The sequence below is a fragment of the Chiloscyllium plagiosum genome, unplaced genomic scaffold, assembly GCF_037043375.1.
Source record: "Chiloscyllium plagiosum isolate Xiang-an unplaced genomic scaffold, Cpla_swu_hap1 HiC_scaffold_49, whole genome shotgun sequence".
Taxonomy (NCBI): domain Eukaryota; kingdom Metazoa; phylum Chordata; class Chondrichthyes; order Orectolobiformes; family Hemiscylliidae; genus Chiloscyllium; species Chiloscyllium plagiosum.
In genome coordinates this window covers 24,035,189-24,052,239 of record NW_028270187.1, presented here as the reverse complement: position 1 = coordinate 24,052,239, position 17,051 = coordinate 24,035,189, and the positions used below count along the sequence as shown (strand labels likewise).

General features: G+C 46.7%; 1 long non-coding RNA gene and 5 other non-coding genes across 7 annotated transcripts in view; all 6 read right to left on the bottom strand.

Annotated features, from left to right (window-relative positions):
* The window catches only part of LOC148135658 (uncharacterized), an 830,866-nt gene that overhangs the window by 65,446 nt on the left and 748,369 nt on the right, over positions 1-17,051 (bottom strand). The gene's annotated exons all lie outside the window — the stretch shown is intronic.
* On the bottom strand, positions 1,271-1,352 carry trnal-aag (transfer RNA leucine (anticodon AAG)). Its single transcript has one exon. It is a non-coding gene; the product is annotated as a tRNA-Leu (tRNA).
* Positions 4,011-4,092, bottom strand: trnal-aag (transfer RNA leucine (anticodon AAG)). Its single transcript has one exon. It is a non-coding gene; the product is annotated as a tRNA-Leu (tRNA).
* Positions 6,775-6,856, bottom strand: trnal-aag (transfer RNA leucine (anticodon AAG)). The gene has a single exon. It is a non-coding gene; the product is annotated as a tRNA-Leu (tRNA).
* trnal-aag (transfer RNA leucine (anticodon AAG)) lies at positions 9,539-9,620 on the bottom strand. The gene has a single exon. It is a non-coding gene; the product is annotated as a tRNA-Leu (tRNA).
* trnal-aag (transfer RNA leucine (anticodon AAG)) lies at positions 15,067-15,148 on the bottom strand. Its single transcript has one exon. It is a non-coding gene; the product is annotated as a tRNA-Leu (tRNA).

Here is a 17,051-nt window from a genome sequence, read left to right as displayed (position 1 = left end):
CTTTTCGTGAAAGGATCAGAAGGCGGTAACTACACTCTCAAACGGAATGGCATATGAACAGAACCAGGTTGGAGAAAAACTTTACAATGCTTTGCACAGTAATTAAATGGAGTTGCATTACATTTCACTACGAGAGCACATTTGTTCAAGCATATTCGAAGGCAGGTTTGCAGATGGGAAAGCAAGCAAGAAAGCTCCGTTCCTGACCATGTAAAGGTCCGCAGTTGAAGAACAAAGCAGTTTCTGCCCACTTTCGAAACGGGCACCTTTCGCGTGTAAGGCGAGCGTGATGACCACTTCACTACAGAAACCAGCCTCAGCCGGCCGTGCTGCGGCTCAGTGGCATCCAGCAATGACAGTTGAAGCCATTCTACCTTTCACCTTTCTGTTTCCAATAGCTCGTTGTTTCATGGGACTTGTTTCATTTTGGCTATGTGGTGAGCATGGACGAGATACACCGAAGTATCTGTTTCTACGCGGTGGACCCCAATAACGTTGTGTTGCTTACACCGGCTTTAAAGGATTACTTTTTAGCGGAGCTTGCCGTCGCAGTCTGTGGCACAATCATTTCGTCTGTTCGGAAGCATTTAACACGGAACACAAACAAAACTGGCAAACCAAATGCAGTTTTAGACACAGCGAGCATGAATGCTAAATGTGAGACAGTCCGGGGGCATGAGCCATAAAGTAATCTCACAACTAACAACAGGGCAATTCCAAACTACTCTTTCAAACATACTGGAGACTGAGTGCACCACCACTTCCGAGACAATGCTGAAAAGAGAGAAAGAAAGAACATAATAAGAGTGGGCCATAAAAAGTGAATTTCACCAATCACAGTCGCGATTAGATTACCTTTCCCTTCGGATGTGTCCAGGACGGAGATGAAGTAAATGGGAGAAATTCAATAACAAATGACATCGAAATTCATTGGAACGATTTTCTCATTGGCCAGAAAACCAAATAACGACGAGTCGAGTCACCGTAGGACTTTGTTTCACAACAGCGATGAAATAACAGTCTCCATTCGGTTCCAGTAAAATCTCAACTTGCCTGGAACGTGAAGCAACAGTAGAGCTGCGTGCGATTTTCCGCGCGGGAGGCGAACACGATCATGACAGCACAGACACTTCGGAAAATTCGGCACTTTACCACACCACAGTTAATTCCACAGGAAGAAAACTCATTTTTCTTCTGTTTCAAACAGAAATGCAGTAGGGGTCGAAACCGCATTTGAACAAGCGGCGTCGTTGGAGTTGATCAGCAGAAATGGCAGCGGTGGGATTCGAACCCACGCCTCTGTCGAGACTGGAGCCTTAATCCAGCGCCTTAGACCGCTCGGCCACACTACCAGCCGCTGGCGCCGCCCATTTTCTTGCACTTCCAATTGTGCTCCTGCATAACAACACATGCAAAGTCAGGTGAAAAGGGGTCCACGACCCCTCTCCGACTCGCACAGCTGCTGGGATGTGCCCGTCTACAATATCAATTTCGCAGCAGATCATGATAGCCCATCAATCCAGACAAAAATCAATCTATCGTCTCAGACTCTTTTCAGCTACAAATGTATCTGTGAGTGCGTGAGAACATATGATCAGTTATGATTTGGTCAAATTACCATGAGCTGCTTGACATTACTGCAATTTCGATTCTTGCTTTGCTAAATGATTTCACCCATTGCTCGAAACAGGACACCTTTCACGTTTACACGGAACACGAAACACACCGGACTACAGGGAAAATGCACAAAGCTGAGCAGGCCGTGTTCCACATCATACCGTGCAGCAGAGTTACAGTCACTGTGTCTGTTTTGCAGAATAAGAGTCCCAAAGAATGTTCTCCACCCTAAAACCGGAGGTAGCATTACAATCCGAGAACGACAGATCAGAGCCAGTTCGAGATGCCACTTTCCTTGCCTTTTACCTTAACCGTGCAATTTGCTGCAGAGATGCTCAGTCCTGGACATGAGCCTCATGGATACCAACTGAGTTGGAAACCTGTGTGGGAATCGAGGAGAAGCGACTCAATAAATTTTGCTAAATTCCATGGTGTTTATGAGAATTGCAGTTTGTGTTCACCTCAATCTAAAATGCAGTTTCTGAACATAGTAACAGAAGTCAAAAGGTAATTACCTCACCCCACTCCCACTCCAGAAGAGGTGCTAACTGCCCATGAGTGCTTTTTGTTCTCGATGTGAAGAGCTCTCACGCCTGAGTCACCCTCACGTCTCTGGTTGCTGAGTGAATCACAAAGAAGGAATTTCACCAGAGCTGGAACTGCCTCACTTCCCCACTCGCCCTCCCCGTGTACATTTTCCTGCTCCTCAGTGATTTAAAGAAAACCAAATGGATGCGATATCATTCTGTAGCCTCTCTGTCGATTCCTCCGTTTCAGTTCCGACGTGGCTGAGATCACGTGGCGCACCTTAATACTAGCGACGCTATGAAAGCACAAGTCCAGAGGTTCCTCTGAGAGTGTAATTTCTTTCATTGCGTTGCTGATTGAATGAGCCACTAACGTGCGAACTGCTCCAAAACATGATTCAGGACCTCTGGTGCCAACTCTCGCACGTTGAATAACGACAGACAGCTTCCAAATGAGGTCTTTCAGAGACGACTTTGGGGTACATTTGACAGACAGACTAGTTCAGGAATCCGTGGTGCGCTGTGACACCAGCGCATCAGCTTCTTCCCTGTCTTTGAACCGGGCCGCCTGCGCAAGGAATGCAAATGCGGTACTGCTTTTCGTGAAAGGATCAGAAGGCGGTAACTACACTCTCAAACGGAATGGCATATGAACAGAACCAGGTTGGAGAAAAACTTTACAATGCTTTGCACAGTAATTAAATGGAGTTGCATTACATTTCACTACGAGAGCACATTTGTTCAAGCATATTCGAAGGCAGGTTTGCAGATGGGAAAGCAAGCAAGAAAGCTCCGTTCCTGACCATGTAAAGGTCCGCAGTTGAAGAACAAAGCAGTTTCTGCCCACTTTCGAAACGGGCACCTTTCGCGTGTAAGGCGAGCGTGATGACCACTTCACTACAGAAACCAGCCTCAGCCGGCCGTGCTGCGGCTCAGTGGCATCCAGCAATGACAGTTGAAGCCATTCTACCTTTCACCTTTCTGTTTCCAATAGCTCGTTGTTTCATGGGACTTGTTTCATTTTGGCTATGTGGTGAGCATGGACGAGATACACCGAAGTATCTGTTTCTACGCGGTGGACCCCAATAACGTTGTGTTGCTTACACCGGCTTTAAAGGATTACTTTTTAGCGGAGCTTGCCGTCGCAGTCTGTGGCACAATCATTTCGTCTGTTCGGAAGCATTTAACACGGAACACAAACAAAACTGGCAAACCAAATGCAGTTTTAGACACAGCGAGCATGAATGCTAAATGTGAGACAGTCCGGGGGCATGAGCCATAAAGTAATCTCACAACTAACAACAGGGCAATTCCAAACTACTCTTTCAAACATACTGGAGACTGAGTGCACCACCACTTCCGAGACAATGCTGAAAAGAGAGAAAGAAAGAACATAATAAGAGTGGGCCATAAAAAGTGAATTTCACCAATCACAGTCGCGATTAGATTACCTTTCCCTTCGGATGTGTCCAGGACGGAGATGAAGTAAATGGGAGAAATTCAATAACAAATGACATCGAAATTCATTGGAACGATTTTCTCATTGGCCAGAAAACCAAATAACGACGAGTCGAGTCACCGTAGGACTTTGTTTCACAACAGCGATGAAATAACAGTCTCCATTCGGTTCCAGTAAAATCTCAACTTGCCTGGAACGTGAAGCAACAGTAGAGCTGCGTGCGATTTTCCGCGCGGGAGGCGAACACGATCATGACAGCACAGACACTTCGGAAAATTCGGCACTTTACCACACCACAGTTAATTCCACAGGAAGCAAACTCATTTTTCTTCTGTTTCAAACAGAAATGCAGTAGGGGTCGAAACCGCATTTGAACAAGCGGCGTCGTTGGAGTTGATCAGCAGAAATGGCAGCGGTGGGATTCGAACCCACGCCTCTGTCGAGACTGGAGCCTTAATCCAGCGCCTTAGACCGCTCGGCCACACTACCAGCCGCCGGGGCCGCCCATTTTCTTGCACTTCCAATTGTGCTCCTGCATAACAACACATGCAAAGTCAGGTGAAAAGGGGTCCACGACCCCTCTCCGACTCGCACAGCTGCTGGGATGTGCCCGTCTACAATATCAATTTCGCAGCAGATCATGATAGCCCATCAATCCAGACAAAAATCAATCTATCGTCTCAGACTCTTTTCAGCTACAAATGTATCTGTGAGTGCGTGAGAACATATGATCAGTTATGATTTGGTCAAATTACCATGAGCTGCTTGACATTACTGCAATTTCGATTCTTGCTTTGCTAAATGATTTCACCCATTGCTCGAAACAGGACACCTTTCACGTTTACACGGAACACGAAACACACCGGACTACAGGGAAAATGCACAAAGCTGAGCAGGCCGTGTTCCACATCATACCGTGCAGCAGAGTTACAGTCACTGTGTCTGTTTTGCAGAATAAGAGTCCCAAAGAATGTTCTCCACCCTAAAACCGGAGGTAGCATTACAATCCGAGAACGACAGATCACATTGTGAGGATGCTCTGTCCTCAGAGCCAGTTCGAGATGCCACTTTCCTTGCCTTTTACCTTAACCGTGCAATTTGCTGCAGAGATGCTCAGTCCTGGACATGAGCCTCATGGATACCAACTGAGTTGGAAACCTGTGTGGGAATCGAGGAGAAGCGACTCAATAAATTTTGCTAAATTCCATGGTGTTTATGAGAATTGCAGTTTGTGTTCACCTCAATCTAAAATGCAGTTTCTGAACATAGTAACAGAAGTCAAAAGGTAATTACCTCACCCCACTCCCACTCCAGAAGAGGTGCTAACTGCCCATGAGTGCTTTTTGTTCTCGATGTGAAGAGCTCTCACGCCTGAGTCACCCTCACATCTCTGGTTGCTGAGTGAATCACAAAGAAGGAATTTCACCAGAGCTGGAACTGCCTCACTTCCCCACTCGCCCTCCCCGTGTACATTTTCCTGCTCCTCAGTGATTTAAAGAAAACCAAATGGATGCGATATCATTCTGTAGCCTCTCTGTCGATTCCTCCGTTTCAGTTCCGACGTGGCTTAGATCACGTGGCGCACCTTAATACTAGCGACGCTATGAAAGCACAAGTCCAGAGGTTCCTCTGAGAGTGTAATTTCTTTCATTGCGTTGCTGATTGAATGAGCCACTAACGTGCGAACTGCTCCAAAACATGATTCAGGACCTCTGGTGCCAACTCTCGCACGTTGAATAACGACAGACAGCTTCCAAATGAGGTCTTTCAGAGACGACTTTGGGGTACATTTGACAGACAGACTAGTTCAGGAATCCGTGGTGCGCTGTGACACCAGCGCATCAGCTTCTTCCCTGTCTTTGAACCGGGCCGCCTGCGCAAGGAATGCAAATGCGGTACTGCTTTTCGTGAAAGGATCAGAAGGCGGTAACTACACTCTCAAACGGAATGGCATATGAACAGAACCAGGTTGGAGAAAAACTTTACAATGCTTTGCACAGTAATTAAATGGAGTTGCATTACATTTCACTACGAGAGCACATTTGTTCAAGCATATTCGAAGGCAGGTTTGCAGATGGGAAAGCAAGCAAGAAAGCTCCGTTCCTGACCATGTAAAGGTCCGCAGTTGAAGAACAAAGCAGTTTCTGCCCACTTTCGAAACGGGCACCTTTCGCGTGTAAGGCGAGCGTGATGACCACTTCACTACAGAAACCAGCCTCAGCCGGCCGTGCTGCGGCTCAGTGGCATCCAGCAATGACAGTTGAAGCCATTCTACCTTTCACCTTTCTGTTTCCAATAGCTCGTTGTTTCATGGGACTTGTTTCATTTTGGCTATGTGGTGAGCATGGACGAGATACACCGAAGTATCTGTTTCTACGCGGTGGACCCCAATAACGTTGTGTTGCTTACACCGGCTTTAAAGGATTACTTTTTAGCGGAGCTTGCCGTCGCAGTCTGTGGCACAATCATTTCGTCTGTTCGGAAGCATTTAACACGGAACACAAACAAAACTGGCAAACCAAATGCAGTTTTAGACACAGCGAGCATGAATGCTAAATGTGAGACAGTCCGGGGGCATGAGCCATAAAGTAATCTCACAACTAACAACAGGGCAATTCCAAACTACTCTTTCAAACATACTGGAGACTGAGTGCACCACCACTTCCGAGACAATGCTGAAAAGAGAGAAAGAAAGAACATAATAAGAGTGGGCCATAAAAAGTGAATTTCACCAATCACAGTCGCGATTAGATTACCTTTCCCTTCGGATGTGTCCAGGACGGAGATGAAGTAAATGGGAGAAATTCAATAACAAATGACATCGAAATTCATTGGAACGATTTTCTCATTGGCCAGAAAACCAAATAACGACGAGTCGAGTCACCGTAGGACTTTGTTTCACAACAGCGATGAAATAACAGTCTCCATTCGGTTCCAGTAAAATCTCAACTTGCCTGGAACGTGAAGCAACAGTAGAGCTGCGTGCGATTTTCCGCGCGGGAGGCGAACACGATCATGACAGCACAGACACTTCGGAAAATTCGGCACTTTACCACACCACAGTTAATTCCACAGGAAGCAAACTCATTTTTCTTCTGTTTCAAACAGAAATGCAGTAGGGGTCGAAACCGCATTTGAACAAGCGGCGTCGTTGGAGTTGATCAGCAGAAATGGCAGCGGTGGGATTCGAACCCACGCCTCTGTCGAGACTGGAGCCTTAATCCAGCGCCTTAGACCGCTCGGCCACACTACCAGCCGCCGGCGCCGCCCATTTTCTTGCACTTCCAATTGTGCTCCTGCATAACAACACATGCAAAGTCAGGTGAAAAGGGGTCCACGACCCCTCTCCGACTCGCACAGCTGCTGGGATGTGCCCGTCTACAATATCAATTTCGCAGCAGATCATGATAGCCCATCAATCCAGACAAAAATCAATCTATCGTCTCAGACTCTTTTCAGCTACAAATGTATCTGTGAGTGCGTGAGAACATATGATCAGTTATGATTTGGTCAAATTACCATGAGCTGCTTGACATTACTGCAATTTCGATTCTTGCTTTGCTAAATGATTTCACCCATTGCTCGAAACAGGACACCTTTCACGTTTACACGGAACACGAAACACACCGGACTACAGGGAAAATGCACAAAGCTGAGCAGGCCGTGTTCCACATCATACCGTGCAGCAGAGTTACAGTCACTGTGTCTGTTTTGCAGAATAAGAGTCCCAAAGAATGTTCTCCACCCTAAAACCGGAGGTAGCATTACAATCCGAGAACGACAGATCACATTGTGAGGATGCTCTGTCCTCAGAGCCAGTTCGAGATGCCACTTTCCTTGCCTTTTACCTTAACCGTGCAATTTGCTGCAGAGATGCTCAGTCCTGGACATGAGCCTCATGGATACCAACTGAGTTGGAAACCTGTGTGGGAATCGAGGAGAAGCGACTCAATAAATTTTGCTAAATTCCATGGTGTTTATGAGAATTGCAGTTTGTGTTCACCTCAATCTAAAATGCAGTTTCTGAACATAGTAACAGAAGTCAAAAGGTAATTACCTCACCCCACTCCCACTCCAGAAGAGGTGCTAACTGCCCATGAGTGCTTTTTGTTCTCGATGTGAAGAGCTCTCACGCCTGAGTCACCCTCACGTCTCTGGTTGCTGAGTGAATCACAAAGAAGGAATTTCACCAGAGCTGGAACTGCCTCACTTCCCCACTCGCCCTCCCCGTGTACATTTTCCTGCTCCTCAGTGATTTAAAGAAAACCAAATGGATGCGATATCATTCTGTAGCCTCTCTGTCGATTCCTCCGTTTCAGTTCCGACGTGGCTTAGATCACGTGGCGCACCTTAATACTAGCGACGCTATGAAAGCACAAGTCCAGAGGTTCCTCTGAGAGTGTAATTTCTTTCATTGCGTTGCTGATTGAATGAGCCACTAACGTGCGAACTGCTCCAAAACATGATTCAGGACCTCTGGTGCCAACTCTCGCACGTTGAATAACGACAGACAGCTTCCAAATGAGGTCTTTCAGAGACGACTTTGGGGTACATTTGACAGACAGACTAGTTCAGGAATCCGTGGTGCGCTGTGACACCAGCGCATCAGCTTCTTCCCTGTCTTTGAACCGGGCCGCCTGCGCAAGGAATGCAAATGCGGTACTGCTTTTCGTGAAAGGATCAGAAGGCGGTAACTACACTCTCAAACGGAATGGCATATGAACAGAACCAGGTTGGAGAAAAACTTTACAATGCTTTGCACAGTAATTAAATGGAGTTGCATTACATTTCACTACGAGAGCACATTTGTTCAAGCATATTCGAAGGCAGGTTTGCAGATGGGAAAGCAAGCAAGAAAGCTCCGTTCCTGACCATGTAAAGGTCCGCAGTTGAAGAACAAAGCAGTTTCTGCCCACTTTCGAAACGGGCACCTTTCGCGTGTAAGGCGAGCGTGATGACCACTTCACTACAGAAACCAGCCTCAGCCGGCCGTGCTGCGGCTCAGTGGCATCCAGCAATGACAGTTGAAGCCATTCTACCTTTCACCTTTCTGTTTCCAATAGCTCGTTGTTTCATGGGACTTGTTTCATTTTGGCTATGTGGTGAGCATGGACGAGATACACCGAAGTATCTGTTTCTACGCGGTGGACCCCAATAACGTTGTGTTGCTTACACCGGCTTTAAAGGATTACTTTTTAGCGGAGCTTGCCGTCGCAGTCTGTGGCACAATCATTTCGTCTGTTCGGAAGCATTTAACACGGAACACAAACAAAACTGGCAAACCAAATGCAGTTTTAGACACAGCGAGCATGAATGCTAAATGTGAGACAGTCCGGGGGCATGAGCCATAAAGTAATCTCACAACTAACAACAGGGCAATTCCAAACTACTCTTTCAAACATACTGGAGACTGAGTGCACCACCACTTCCGAGACAATGCTGAAAAGAGAGAAAGAAAGAACATAATAAGAGTGGGCCATAAAAAGTGAATTTCACCAATCACAGTCGCGATTAGATTACCTTTCCCTTCGGATGTGTCCAGGACGGAGATGAAGTAAATGGGAGAAATTCAATAACAAATGACATCGAAATTCATTGGAACGATTTTCTCATTGGCCAGAAAACCAAATAACGACGAGTCGAGTCACCGTAGGACTTTGTTTCACAACAGCGATGAAATAACAGTCTCCATTCGGTTCCAGTAAAATCTCAACTTGCCTGGAACGTGAAGCAACAGTAGAGCTGCGTGCGATTTTCCGCGCGGGAGGCGAACACGATCATGACAGCACAGACACTTCGGAAAATTCGGCACTTTACCACACCACAGTTAATTCCACAGGAAGAAAACTCATTTTTCTTCTGTTTCAAACAGAAATGCAGTAGGGGTCGAAACCGCATTTGAACAAGCGGCGTCGTTGGAGTTGATCAGCAGAAATGGCAGCGGTGGGATTCGAACCCACGCCTCTGTCGAGACTGGAGCCTTAATCCAGCGCCTTAGACCGCTCGGCCACACTACCAGCCGCCGGGGCCGCCCATTTTCTTGCACTTCCAATTGTGCTCCTGCATAACAACACATGCAAAGTCAGGTGAAAAGGGGTCCACGACCCCTCTCCGACTCGCACAGCTGCTGGGATGTGCCCGTCTACAATATCAATTTCGCAGCAGATCATGATAGCCCATCAATCCAGACAAAAATCAATCTATCGTCTCAGACTCTTTTCAGCTACAAATGTATCTGTGAGTGCGTGAGAACATATGATCAGTTATGATTTGGTCAAATTACCATGAGCTGCTTGACATTACTGCAATTTCGATTCTTGCTTTGCTAAATGATTTCACCCATTGCTCGAAACAGGACACCTTTCACGTTTACACGGAACACGAAACACACCGGACTACAGGGAAAATGCACAAAGCTGAGCAGGCCGTGTTCCACATCATACCGTGCAGCAGAGTTACAGTCACTGTGTCTGTTTTGCAGAATAAGAGTCCCAAAGAATGTTCTCCACCCTAAAACCGGAGGTAGCATTACAATCCGAGAACGACAGATCACATTGTGAGGATGCTCTGTCCTCAGAGCCAGTTCGAGATGCCACTTTCCTTGCCTTTTACCTTAACCGTGCAATTTGCTGCAGAGATGCTCAGTCCTGGACATGAGCCTCATGGATACCAACTGAGTTGGAAACCTGTGTGGGAATCGAGGAGAAGCGACTCAATAAATTTTGCTAAATTCCATGGTGTTTATGAGAATTGCAGTTTGTGTTCACCTCAATCTAAAATGCAGTTTCTGAACATAGTAACAGAAGTCAAAAGGTAATTACCTCACCCCACTCCCACTCCAGAAGAGGTGCTAACTGCCCATGAGTGCTTTTTGTTCTCGATGTGAAGAGCTCTCACGCCTGAGTCACCCTCACGTCTCTGGTTGCTGAGTGAATCACAAAGAAGGAATTTCACCAGAGCTGGAACTGCCTCACTTCCCCACTCGCCCTCCCCGTGTACATTTTCCTGCTCCTCAGTGATTTAAAGAAAACCAAATGGATGCGATATCATTCTGTAGCCTCTCTGTCGATTCCTCCGTTTCAGTTCCGACGTGGCTTAGATCACGTGGCGCACCTTAATACTAGCGACGCTATGAAAGCACAAGTCCAGAGGTTCCTCTGAGAGTGTAATTTCTTTCATTGCGTTGCTGATTGAATGAGCCACTAACGTGCGAACTGCTCCAAAACATGATTCAGGACCTCTGGTGCCAACTCTCGCACGTTGAATAACGACAGACAGCTTCCAAATGAGGTCTTTCAGAGACGACTTTGGGGTACATTTGACAGACAGACTAGTTCAGGAATCCGTGGTGCGCTGTGACACCAGCGCATCAGCTTCTTCCCTGTCTTTGAACCGGGCCGCCTGCGCAAGGAATGCAAATGCGGTACTGCTTTTCGTGAAAGGATCAGAAGGCGGTAACTACACTCTCAAACGGAATGGCATATGAACAGAACCAGGTTGGAGAAAAACTTTACAATGCTTTGCACAGTAATTAAATGGAGTTGCATTACATTTCACTACGAGAGCACATTTGTTCAAGCATATTCGAAGGCAGGTTTGCAGATGGGAAAGCAAGCAAGAAAGCTCCGTTCCTGACCATGTAAAGGTCCGCAGTTGAAGAACAAAGCAGTTTCTGCCCACTTTCGAAACGGGCACCTTTCGCGTGTAAGGCGAGCGTGATGACCACTTCACTACAGAAACCAGCCTCAGCCGGCCGTGCTGCGGCTCAGTGGCATCCAGCAATGACAGTTGAAGCCATTCTACCTTTCACCTTTCTGTTTCCAATAGCTCGTTGTTTCATGGGACTTGTTTCATTTTGGCTATGTGGTGAGCATGGACGAGATACACCGAAGTATCTGTTTCTACGCGGTGGACCCCAATAACGTTGTGTTGCTTACACCGGCTTTAAAGGATTACTTTTTAGCGGAGCTTGCCGTCGCAGTCTGTGGCACAATCATTTCGTCTGTTCGGAAGCATTTAACACGGAACACAAACAAAACTGGCAAACCAAATGCAGTTTTAGACACAGCGAGCATGAATGCTAAATGTGAGACAGTCCGGGGGCATGAGCCATAAAGTAATCTCACAACTAACAACAGGGCAATTCCAAACTACTCTTTCAAACATACTGGAGACTGAGTGCACCACCACTTCCGAGACAATGCTGAAAAGAGAGAAAGAAAGAACATAATAAGAGTGGGCCATAAAAAGTGAATTTCACCAATCACAGTCGCGATTAGATTACCTTTCCCTTCGGATGTGTCCAGGACGGAGATGAAGTAAATGGGAGAAATTCAATAACAAATGACATCGAAATTCATTGGAACGATTTTCTCATTGGCCAGAAAACCAAATAACGACGAGTCGAGTCACCGTAGGACTTTGTTTCACAACAGCGATGAAATAACAGTCTCCATTCGGTTCCAGTAAAATCTCAACTTGCCTGGAACGTGAAGCAACAGTAGAGCTGCGTGCGATTTTCCGCGCGGGAGGCGAACACGATCATGACAGCACAGACACTTCGGAAAATTCGGCACTTTACCACACCACAGTTAATTCCACAGGAAGCAAACTCATTTTTCTTCTGTTTCAAACAGAAATGCAGTAGGGGTCGAAACCGCATTTGAACAAGCGGCGTCGTTGGAGTTGATCAGCAGAAATGGCAGCGGTGGGATTCCAACCCACGCCTCTGTCGAGACTGGAGCCTTAATCCAGCGCCTTAGACCGCTCGGCCACACTACCATCCGCCGGGGCTGCCCATTTTCTTGCACTTCCAATTGTGCTCCTGCATAACAACACATGCAAAGTCAGGTGAAAAGGGGTCCACGACCCCTCTCCGACTCGCACAGCTGCTGGGATGTGCCCGTCTACAATATCAATTTCGCAGCAGATCATGATAGCCCATCAATCCAGACAAAAATCAATCTATCGTCTCAGACTCTTTTCAGCTACAAATGTATCTGTGAGTGCGTGAGAACATATGATCAGTTATGATTTGGTCAAATTACCATGAGCTGCTTGACATTACTGCAATTTCGATTCTTGCTTTGCTAAATGATTTCACCCATTGCTCGAAACAGGACACCTTTCACGTTTACACGGAACACGAAACACACCGGACTACAGGGAAAATGCACAAAGCTGAGCAGGCCGTGTTCCACATCATACCGTGCAGCAGAGTTACAGTCACTGTGTCTGTTTTGCAGAATAAGAGTCCCAAAGAATGTTCTCCACCCTAAAACCGGAGGTAGCATTACAATCCGAGAACGACAGATCACATTGTGAGGATGCTCTGTCCTCAGAGCCAGTTCGAGATGCCACTTTCCTTGCCTTTTACCTTAACCGTGCAATTTGCTGCAGAGATGCTCAGTCCTGGACATGAGCCTCATGGATACCAACTGAGTTGGAAACCTGTGTGGGAATCGAGGAGAAGCGACTCAATAAATTTTGCTAAATTCCATGGTGTTTATGAGAAATGCAGTTTGTGTTCACCTCAATCTAAAATGCAGTTTCTGAACATAGTAACAGAAGTCAAAAGGTAATTACCTCACCCCACCCCCACTCCAGACGAGGTGCTAACTGCCCATGAGTGCTTTTTGTTCTCGATGTGAAGAGCTCTCACGCCTGAGTCACCCTCACGTCTCTGGTTGCTGAGTGAATCACAAAGAAGGAATTTCACCAGAGCTGGAACTGCCTCACTTCCCCACTCGCCCTCCCCGTGTACATTTTCCTGCTCCTCAGTGATTTAAAGAAAACCAAATGGATGCGATATCATTCTGTAGCATCTCTGTCGATTCCTCCGTTTCAGTTCCGACGTGGCTTAGATCACGTGGCGCACCTTAATACTAGCGACGCTATGAAAGCACAAGTCCAAAGGTTCCTCTGAGAGTGTAATTTCTTTCATTGCGTTGCTGATTGAATGAGCCACTAACGTGCGAACTGCTCCAAAACATGATTCAGGACCTCTGGTGCCAACTCTCGCACGTTGAATAACGACAGACAGCTTCCAAATGAGGTCTTTCAGAGACGACTTTGGGGTACATTTGACAGACAGACTAGTTCAGGAATCCGTGGTGCGCTGTGACACCAGCGCATGAGCTTCTTCCCTGTCTTTGAACCGGGCCGCCTGCGCAAGGAATGCAAATGCGGTACTGCTTTTCGTGAAAGGATCAGAAGGCGGTAACTACACTCTCAAACGGAATGGCATATGAACAGAACCAGGTTGGAGAAAAACTTTACAATGCTTTGCACAGTAATTAAATGGAGTTGCATTACATTTCACTACGAGAGCACATTTGTTCAAGCAAATTCGAAGGCAGGTTTGCAGATGGGAAAGCAAGCAAGAAAGCTCCGTTCCTGACCATGTAAAGGTCCGCAGTTGAAGAACAAAGCAGTTTCTGCCCACTTTCGAAACGGGCACCTTTCGCGTGTAAGGCGAGCGTGATGACCACTTCACTACAGAAACCAGCCTCAGCCGGCCGTGCTGCGGCTCAGTGGCATCCAGCAATGACAGTTGAAGCCATTCTACCTTTCACCTTTCTGTTTCCAATAGTTCGTTGTTTCATGGGACTTGTTTCATTTTGGCTATGTGGTGAGCATGGACGAGATACACCGAAGTATCTGTTTCTACGCGGTGGACCCCAATAACGTTGTGTTGCTTACACCGGCTTTAAAGGATTACTTTTTAGCGGAGCTTGCCGTCGCAGTCTGTGGCACAATCATTTCGTCTGTTCGGAAGCATTTAACACGGAACACAAACAAAACTGGCAAACCAAATGCAGTTTTAGACACAGCGAGCATGAATGCTAAATGTGAGACAGTCCGGGGGCATGAGCCATAAAGTAATCTCACAACTAACAACAGGGCAATTCCAAACTACTCTTTCAAACATACTGGAGACTGAGTGCACCACCACTTCCGAGACAATGCTGAAAAGAGAGAAAGAAAGAACATAATAAGAGTGGGCCATAAAAAGTGAATTTCACCAATCACAGTCGCGATTAGATTACCTTTCCCTTCGGATGTGTCCAGGACGGAGATGAAGTAAATGGGAGAAATTCAATAACAAATGACATCGAAATTCATTGGAACGATTTTCTCATTGGCCAGAAAACCAAATAACGACGAGTCGAGTCACCGTAGGACTTTGTTTCACAACAGCGATGAAATAACAGTCTCCATTCGGTTCCAGTAAAATCTCAACTTGCCTGGAACGTGAAGCAACAGTAGAGCTGCGTGCGATTTTCCGCGCGGGAGGCGAACACGATCATGACAGCACAGACACTTCGGAAAATTCGGCACTTTACCACACCACAGTTAATTCCACAGGAAGCAAACTCATTTTTCTTCTGTTTCAAACAGAAATGCAGTAGGGGTCGAAACCGCATTTGAACAAGCGGCGTCGTTGGAGTTGATCAGCAGAAATGGCAGCGGTGGGATTCGAACCCACGCCTCTGTCGAGACTGGAGCCTTAATCCAGCGCCTTAGACCGCTCGGCCACACTACCAGCCGCCGGCGCCGCCCATTTTCTTGCACTTCCAATTGTGCTCCTGCATAACAACACATGCAAAGTCAGGTGAAAAGGGGTCCACGACCCCTCTCCGACTCGCACAGCTGCTGGGATGTGCCCGTCTACAATATCAATTTCGCAGCAGATCATGATAGCCCATCAATCCAGACAAAAATCAATCTATCGTCTCAGACTCTTTTCAGCTACAAATGTATCTGTGAGTGCGTGAGAACATATGATCAGTTATGATTTGGTCAAATTACCATGAGCTGCTTGACATTACTGCAATTTCGATTCTTGCTTTGCTAAATGATTTCACCCATTGCTCGAAACAGGACACCTTTCACGTTTACACGGAACACGAAACACACCGGACTACAGGGAAAATGCACAAAGCTGAGCAGGCCGTGTTCCACATCATACCGTGCAGCAGAGTTACAGTCACTGTGTCTGTTTTGCAGAATAAGAGTCCCAAAGAATGTTCTCCACCCTAAAACCGGAGGTAGCATTACAATCCGAGAACGACAGATCACATTGTGAGGATGCTCTGTCCTCAGAGCCAGTTCGAGATGCCACTTTCCTTGCCTTTTACCTTAACCGTGCAATTTGCTGCAGAGATGCTCAGTCCTGGACATGAGCCTCATGGATACCAACTGAGTTGGAAACCTGTGTGGGAATCGAGGAGAAGCGACTCAATAAATTTTGCTAAATTCCATGGTGTTTATGAGAATTGCAGTTTGTGTTCACCTCAATCTAAAATGCAGTTTCTGAACATAGTAACAGAAGTCAAAAGGTAATTACCTCACCCCACTCCCACTCCAGAAGAGGTGCTAACTGCCCATGAGTGCTTTTTGTTCTCGATGTGAAGAGCTCTCACGCCTGAGTCACCCTCACGTCTCTGGTTGCTGAGTGAATCACAAAGAAGGAATTTCACCAGAGCTGGAACTGCCTCACTTCCCCACTCGCCCTCCCCGTGTACATTTTCCTGCTCCTCAGTGATTTAAAGAAAACCAAATGGATGCGATATCATTCTGTAGCCTCTCTGTCGATTCCTCCGTTTCAGTTCCGACGTGGCTTAGATCACGTGGCGCACCTTAATACTAGCGACGCTATGAAAGCACAAGTCCAGAGGTTCCTCTGAGAGTGTAATTTCTTTCATTGCGTTGCTGATTGAATGAGCCACTAACGTGCGAACTGCTCCAAAACATGATTCAGGACCTCTGGTGCCAACTCTCGCACGTTGAATAACGACAGACAGCTTCCAAATGAGGTCTTTCAGAGACGACTTTGGGGTACATTTGACAGACAGACTAGTTCAGGAATCCGTGGTGCGCTGTGACACCAGCGCATCAGCTTCTTCCCTGTCTTTGAACCGGGCCGCCTGCGCAAGGAATGCAAATGCGGTACTGCTTTTCGTGAAAGGATCAGAAGGCGGTAACTACACTCTCAAACGGAATGGCATATGAACAGAACCAGGTTGGAGAAAAACTTTACAATGCTTTGCACAGTAATTAAATGGAGTTGCATTACATTTCACTACGAGAGCACATTTGTTCAAGCATATTCGAAGGCAGGTTTGCAGATGGGAAAGCAAGCAAGAAAGCTCCGTTCCTGACCATGTAAAGGTCCGCAGTTGAAGAACAAAGCAGTTTCTGCCCACTTTCGAAACGGGCACCTTTCGCGTGTAAGGCGAGCGTGATGACCACTTCACTACAGAAACCAGCCTCAGCCGGCCGTGCTGCGGCTCAGTGGCATCCAGCAATGACAGTTGAAGCCATTCTATCTTTCACCTTTCTGTTTCCAATAGCTCGTTGTTTCATGGGACTTGTTTCATTTTGGCTATGTGGTGAGCATGGACGAGATACACCGAAGTATCTGTTTCTACGCGGTGGACCCCAAT